Here is a 7488-nt window from a genome sequence, read left to right as displayed (position 1 = left end):
TGATTCTCCACTCTTCCACATGCAGCCAGCTGGCTGACCTTGGGTCAGTCACAGCGCTTGAAAGAGCTGTTCTCTCAGGCAGACAGGCAGACTGACCTTTATTGGCATATCAAAGATTAAAAGAAATACATTAAAGTGCAGAATTTTTTTTAAAGATAGCAATCAAAACAATTATAAAGCCAGCCAAAACAAGATTAAGAGCTGCTCTCTCAAAAGCAGTTTGAAGAGCTCTCACAGCCTCACCTACCTCACAGGGTGTCTGTTGTGGGGAGAGGAAGGGAAAGGAGATTGTAGGCTGCTCTGAGATTTCAAGTGAGCGGCAGGGTGCAAATCCAATCACCTCCTCCGTGCAGAAAATGGGATGACAAAAGTTGAGGTTCAGTTCTCTGCTTCCACCCTCCAGCTGGTCTTTACTGCTTCCACGACTACCACAGCCTCTCAGCAATTGACTCCTCAGTGGGGGGAGGGGCTAATTCACAGAATCCTAGAGTTGGAAGGGACCTCCAGGGTCATCTAGTCCAACCCCCTGCACAATGCAGGAAACTCACAGACACCTCCCCCTAAATTCACAGGATCTTCATTGCTGTCAGATGGCCATCTAGCCTCTGTTTCAAAACCTCCACAGAAGGAGAGCCCACCACCTCTCGAGGAACCACTGAGGAATCACTCTAACAGTCAGGAAGTTCTTCCTAATGTTGAGCTGGAAACAATTTTGATTTAATTTCAACCCACTGGTTCTGGTCCTACCTTCTGGGGCCACAGAAAACAATTCCACCCCATCCTCTATTGTGGCATGGCTGAGGACCACAGCTTATCCCCCAACTTCTCCAGAAGCACTCAAGCTGCTCGTCAGGGGAGGAGGGGGGCGTGGCAAAGAGAGGGCGGAGTCCCCGGGAGTCATTGCCTTGGGCTGGGCCTTATATGCCAAGTAGTCCAACCTCCCGGCCAGCTCAAGAAATCCAGAGCAAGAGTGTCGCCTCCCAATTGTTATTCAACCTCTATCTTTGGCTAGAGTGCATCAGCCCTATAGACTATATAGACAATTCTCAGCACGGCCCCATCTGTGGATACTTAAATCTGTGGACTGGAGCCTTGAAAACAGAAGGGATGTCTTTCCAGCAAGATTGGGGAACCCACTAGGTTTGCAGAAAAATCCACTTCAGGCAGGCAGATGAGGGAATCACAGAACAGGTAGAGCAGTTCCTCAGTGGAAGAGGCTTTCTCCTCGGGAGGTGGTGGGCTCTCCTTCCTTGGAGGTTTTTCAGCAGAGGCTAGAGGGCCACCTGGCAGTAATGCGGGTCCTGTGTACATAGGGGGAGGTATCTGTGAATTTAGCAGCCCCGTGGCACAGAGTGGTAAAGCTGCAGTCTGAGCTCTCTGCTCACGACCTGAGTTCGATCCCGGTGGCAGCTGGGTTCAGGTGGCCAGCTCAGGGTTGACTCAGCCTTCCAAGGTCAGTAAAATGAGGATCCAGTTTGGGAGGGGGGAAGTGTAGATGACTGGAGAAGGCAATGGCAAACCACCCTGGTCGTTTTCGCACTCACCTCCAGCCAGCGCGACCCCCCTCTTCACCGCGCAGGATCTGCGTGGATTTCGCACTAAATGCTGCGGAGCAGCCTTTTGCGCCGGAAACTCCCGTCGCAAAAGCCGCGCAAACGCCAAACTGCTTTTTTGGCGATTTATGTTTGAGCGGCTTTTGTAAAAAAAGTCTGCGGTAAAAACATTGTGATGCGACATCACCCTGTAGTCAGAAACAACTGGTGTTTGCACAGGGGACTACCCTTACCTTAATCTGTGAATTTCCTACATTGTGCAGAGGTTGGACTAGATGACCCTGGGGGGTCTCTTCCAACTCTATGATTCTTAGATGCAATTTTCACAGATCTCCCCGCTTGTTTGTTCTATTCTTTTTTAAACCGTTCCTTCTATTTCTTCTAATGCTCCACTGAAATTTCTTCTCCTACAACATAAGGCCATTAAGCCCTCGTCTTGGCCTCTGGAGCTATTTGATAAACTGGATCTGACATCTGTCTGATTGCCTTTCCTTTGGCTCATAACTAGAGCTGCAAACAGCAAGGACTTGACCTTTTAAAAACCTCGCAAGCTCACAGGGTAACAATGAGATCTCTGTTGTTGCATCTCTCAGGCTTTATGACAAACATCAAAACATGTGCAAGAATTGTAAGGCTACATGTAGTGCCCCACCGTGGGGAACTCTTCACAACCTCAGTGAATGCCTTACTGACAACTATTCTGAGTAACCAAGAGCTTGCATTACTGAGTGTCCCAGCTTTGCAGAAAAACTTGAAATCTAAGACACACTGCGGATTAAACCCAACCACAAATGAAAGAAGCGGTGTCTGCAGCTTTAAGAAATTCATGCTCTCAGCTGTCACTGCTAAGCAACCACAACAATATTGCCAGCCTTCAAGCCTTGCTTTTTATCCATAAAAAACGGGGCGGAGGTGAGGGGCAGCTCCCTTTCCAGGGCTTCTTTGGCTTTTAAGGGGAAGCCTGGTCTAAGACAGATGTAGCAAAAATCACCAGGCAACTTGTATGACTCATCAAGGCCTTTGCTTGCCACTCCACAAGAGACAAATGCTAAAGCTACCGTGAAGTCCAGCCTCTGTTCAAAATTCATAGAAAATTAGTCCAAAATAAAGAAATAATTCATATATTAATTTTTACAAGTATAAGCCTTTATGTACAAGATAAGGAGCGGCAGCACCAGAACACCAGTCCCTCTTTGTCTCACAAGGAAAAGTTGAAGCTCCCTTGGGAACATTCCGGTGAAGTCGATTAGTGTTCAGTCTGTTCAGTATCTTCAAACATGTACAGCCTGCAATTCGTTAGACTGTGCAGCCGCTCAATCCAGGGCGCAACAGGCTTGTACTAATTTTCCATTTCACTTTTAGCTTCCTCGGGCTTTACAAAAAGAATTTCAATCATGAGTAAGAACGCCGACAATTTTGCTCAATGATTAACCAACAAATAACTCCACAAGAGGCAACATGGTACAACAGTTAAGAGTTTCAGACGAGAACCTAGGAGGTCCAGGTTCAAATCCTCACCCTGCCATAGAAGCTCAGTGGGTGTCCTTAGGCCAGTCAGGCACTCGCAGCCTAACCTCAGAGCAAGGAAGTCTTCAAAAGATTTCACCCAGGCCTTGAAAAACTTCCACCAGGCCATCAACCTAACTATGAAATACTCTATACAAGAAATAAACTTCCTGGATACTGGATAGAGTTCCTGTGTCCCAGGCAGGGTTTTTTTTTTTTTTAGCAAGAACACACAGGAATGCAGTTCCAGCTGGCTTGGTTTCAGGGGTTGTGGCCTAATATGCATATGAGTTCCTGCTGGGCTTTTTTTGTAGGAAAAAGGAGCACCAGAAAGGCGTCACCCTCCAATTAGCCCTGCTGGGACTTTCAAGTCAGGTTCTTAAGATCTCTTGGTCAGCATTAATGGAATCCAGCCCCTTTAGAATGTGTGTGGCACCACAACATTCAGCCGCACCTGAAGGGACAGTGAGGTGCTGGTCCTAATGCAAGGGTCCAACCAAGGACTAAGACTGGAAGGGAAGGAATTAAAGGAAGGATGCAGAGAGGAAGGGAGTGGTCAAGAGTTTGAATCAGCAGGGACACATTTCTACATTTTTTTTTTCTGATTCTACTTTAGCAGCCAAAACCAGTAGAATCCAAGTCTATGCAGTGGCTCGACAAACACTTGTCAGGGATGCTCTAGGCTGGATAAGCATTTGGAGCAGAGGTCCATCAGCGGCTATTAGCCACAGAGTATTGATGGAACTCTCTGCCTGAGGTAGTGATGCTTTGTATTGGTGCTTGCGGGGGAACAGTGGGAGGGCTTCCAGTGTCCTGGCCCCACTGGTGGACCTCCTGATGGCACCTGTTTTTGTTTTTTTTACCACTGTGTGACAGAGTGTTGGACTGGAGGGGCCATTGGCCTGATCCAACATGGCTTCTCTTATGTTCTTATGTGACACAGAGTCACATGTTCTTATGTGAGACAGAGTGTTGGACTGGATGGGCCATTGGCCTGATCCAACATGGCTTCTCTTATGTTCTTATGTGACACAGAGTGTTGGACTGGAGGGGCCACTGGCCTGATCCAACAGGGCTTCTCTTATGTTCTTATATGACACAGAGTGTTGGACTGGATGGGCCATTGACCTGATCCAACATGGCTTCTCTTAAGTTTTTATGTGACACAGAGTGTTGGACTGGATGGGCCATTGGCCTGATCCAACAGGGCTTCTCTTATGTTCTTATATGACACAGTGTTGGACGGGATGGGCAATTGGCCTGATCCAACATGGCTTCTCTTATGTTCTTATGTGACACAGAGTGTTGGACTGGAGGAGCCACTGGCCTGATCCAACAGGGCTTCTCTTATGTTCTTATATGACACAGTGTTGGACTGATGGGCCATTGGCCTGATCCAACATGGCTTCTCTTATGTCCTTATGTGACACAGAGTGTTGGACTGGATGGGTCACTGGCCTGATCCAACAGTGCTTCTCTTATGTTCTTATGTGACACAGAGTGTTGGACTGGATGGGCCATTGGCCTGATCTAACAGGACTTCTCTTTTGTTCTTATGTGACAGAGTGTTGGACTGGAGGGGCCTGATCCAACATGGCTTCTCTTATGTTCTTATGTGACACAGAGTGTTGGACTGGATGGGCCATTGGCCTGATCCAACATGGCTTCTCTTATGAGTGTTGGACTGGAGGGGCCACTGGCCTGATCCAACAGGGCTTCTCTTATGTTCTTATGTGACACAGAGTGTTGGACTGGATGGGCCATTGGCCTGATCCAACATGGCTTCTCTTATGAGTGTTGGACTGGATGGGCCACTGGCCTTATCCAACAGGGCTTCTCTTATGTTCTTATGTGACACAGAGTGTTGGACTGGATGGGCCACTGGCCTGATCCAACAGGGCTTCTCTTATGTTCTTATGAAACACAAAGTGTTGGACTGGAGGGGCCAACATGGCTTCTCTTATGTTCTTATGATCCTGCATTGAGCATGGGGTGCAACTAGATGGTCTATGTGGCCCCTTCCAACTCTATGGTTCCCTTATTCTAAGTCTGCAGATATTCTGGAGCAGCCACTCACCTCTTACAATGGGTCCAACGATGTCTTGAGAAGTTGGGCTGGGGACCTGCAAGCGACGGCATCACGTTCTCTATTCCCATTAGAAAAAGTATGCAGAACAGACACCTATTTCTAACTGAATGGCGAAACGTCCATACCAAAACAAAAGCAACACAAGTCTTTCCCCTGGTATGAAAAAAAAAAAAACCGTTCAGAAGTTCAATAAAGGGTCTCAGCCATTCATCCAGAGAGACTTTGTTCCTCCACCCCGTTTCCAGGAAACTGACTGGAGATGCCCGTTGCTATCCAGTCAAATAGTTTGATTTATCCACCCTGCAAAACTTTGACTGATTCTGCATTAGCCTTTGTCTCGGTCTCATTCTCGGCTCTTGCGTGGGGCAGGGAGCAAGCAGCCACTCTGGAGATTCCCATGCAGAACCCAGGAAAAAGAGCCACGGAGGAGCCCTGCACAGAAAGGACTGCGCTGCAGAATGCAAACTGTGTATAAATACATAACGATTTTATCAGCGTTGAAAAATTACTGATGTTTGTAAGTATGTGCTATGTATGTAGATCCAAGTGGGCAGCTGTGTGGGTCTGAACTCTGAAGCAATAGAACCAAGCAAGCGTTGCACCTTTAAGACCAACTAAGTTTTATTCCGAATGTCAGCTTTCGTGTGCTCTTAAGACAAAAGTGGGATGGCCAGCAGTCCTCAATATAGAGGCAGTGGGTATGTAGAGCCATGGGAATGTTTTTAACAGATTAAAAGAATCCCAAATTGGGGTCTGTGTTTGTTAGTGTTGTTAACTGGGCTGTAACAACAGTGGAGGGTGATAAAAAGAAGAGATGTTGTAGGTGTGAAGTGCCATAAATCTGGGTATCATTCTGGCTTTGTTAGTTGTGGATTTAAATAGAAGGCATTAGTTTCTCAAGGGGTTACAACATCATTATAGTTTGCCATTAAAAAAAAATGCATTAAAATATAGTGTAATAGGATAAACAGCCAGTATCCCTTATTTGAGTATGTAAATAGGGGTTTTTTTTGTATTTACGTACTCAAATAAGGGATATTGGCTGTTTATCCTATTACATATACTAACCCATCTTCCACTATATTGTAGTGTATTCTTTTTTCTTGAATATATTTTTTATCACAATACAGATGTTTGAATTGGATATAGACATGGACTTGCAAGCTATTTACCTTTACTGCGGATTTCACTCTATTAGAGACTTGTTTGCCTTTTGCGCTTTTGTCCTCTTGTGAGTGTGCATCGGTAATATATCAACGCTGATAAAATTGGTATGTATTTATACACAGTTTTCATTCTGAAGGTGGTTTTCCACTGTGGATTGATTGTTTTTTCAGCCGCACAAAAGGGAGGCCAGGGCTGAATGCAGAATCGGCCCTTGATTTTGCCCAGAGCGTGGCACGGTGGGCATTCTAGGCACGACTCCAAGGGGTGGGAGGTTTCCAATCGGCAAAGGGGCTTCTTGGCCTCGCCTGAAGCCATTATCTGGCCAAGCACCAGAAGTTACAATGGGGGTGGGCTGGGGGGCGGCGCAAGGAGGCTACTGGTGCCCCACAGAGTCTTGGTGTGCCCCCAGCCAATGAGGGCATGAGAGGCAAAACAGCGTCACCTCCTGTTTTCCTGCGCCCCAGTGCCAGATTAAACCCTAGGCAGTCAAAATTTCAAGGGCCCCTCACAAATGATCTCAGAGTTGAAGTGCCCACCCCATTGCCTGCGGCCCCCGCTGCAGCCTGCAGGCCTCTTCTCACAAGCCCCTTTGGCAAAGCTGTGGGGGAGAGGCAGAGAGAGGCAAACTTGGCCACAACACCAGCAGCAGCTGCACCAGGCAAGTTGGGCAAAGAGCAGCTCAGTTGCTGGCTACATTGTGCAGGCTGGGAAGGCTGCAAGCAGGGGGGAAACTGAGGAGGGGGGGAGGAGGCTGGCCCAGGGACCCTGAAGGAGGGGGGGCCCATAGGTCAGTGGCTACTTGGCCTAATTGAAAATCCAGCCCTGTGGGTCACTGCTGGCTGGCTCCAAACCAAGGCCCAGGAGAGGATCGATGAAGCCCAGCCCAGGGCCTTAAACCCAGGATGAGAGGGGTCTCCACTGAGTCCCTCCAGCCATTGGTGGGGGTAGGGTTGCCAGATACAGGCCTGGAGATTTGGGGATGAAGCCTGGAGGGGATGAAGGCATCAGTGGGATACAATGCTCTAGAGTACACCCTCCCAAAACATCCGTTTTCTTCAGGCGAACTGACCTCTGGAGAAGAGCTGTAGTCACAGGGGATCCCCAGTCCACACCTGGAGGCTGGCATCCCCATCCCATGCGCATCAGATGATGACACGACACAAGAGGCTAAAA

The sequence above is a fragment of the Heteronotia binoei genome, chromosome 4 (genome assembly GCF_032191835.1).
Source record: "Heteronotia binoei isolate CCM8104 ecotype False Entrance Well chromosome 4, APGP_CSIRO_Hbin_v1, whole genome shotgun sequence".
NCBI lineage: Eukaryota > Metazoa > Chordata > Lepidosauria > Squamata > Gekkonidae > Heteronotia > Heteronotia binoei.
This window is presented reverse-complemented; position numbering follows the sequence as displayed.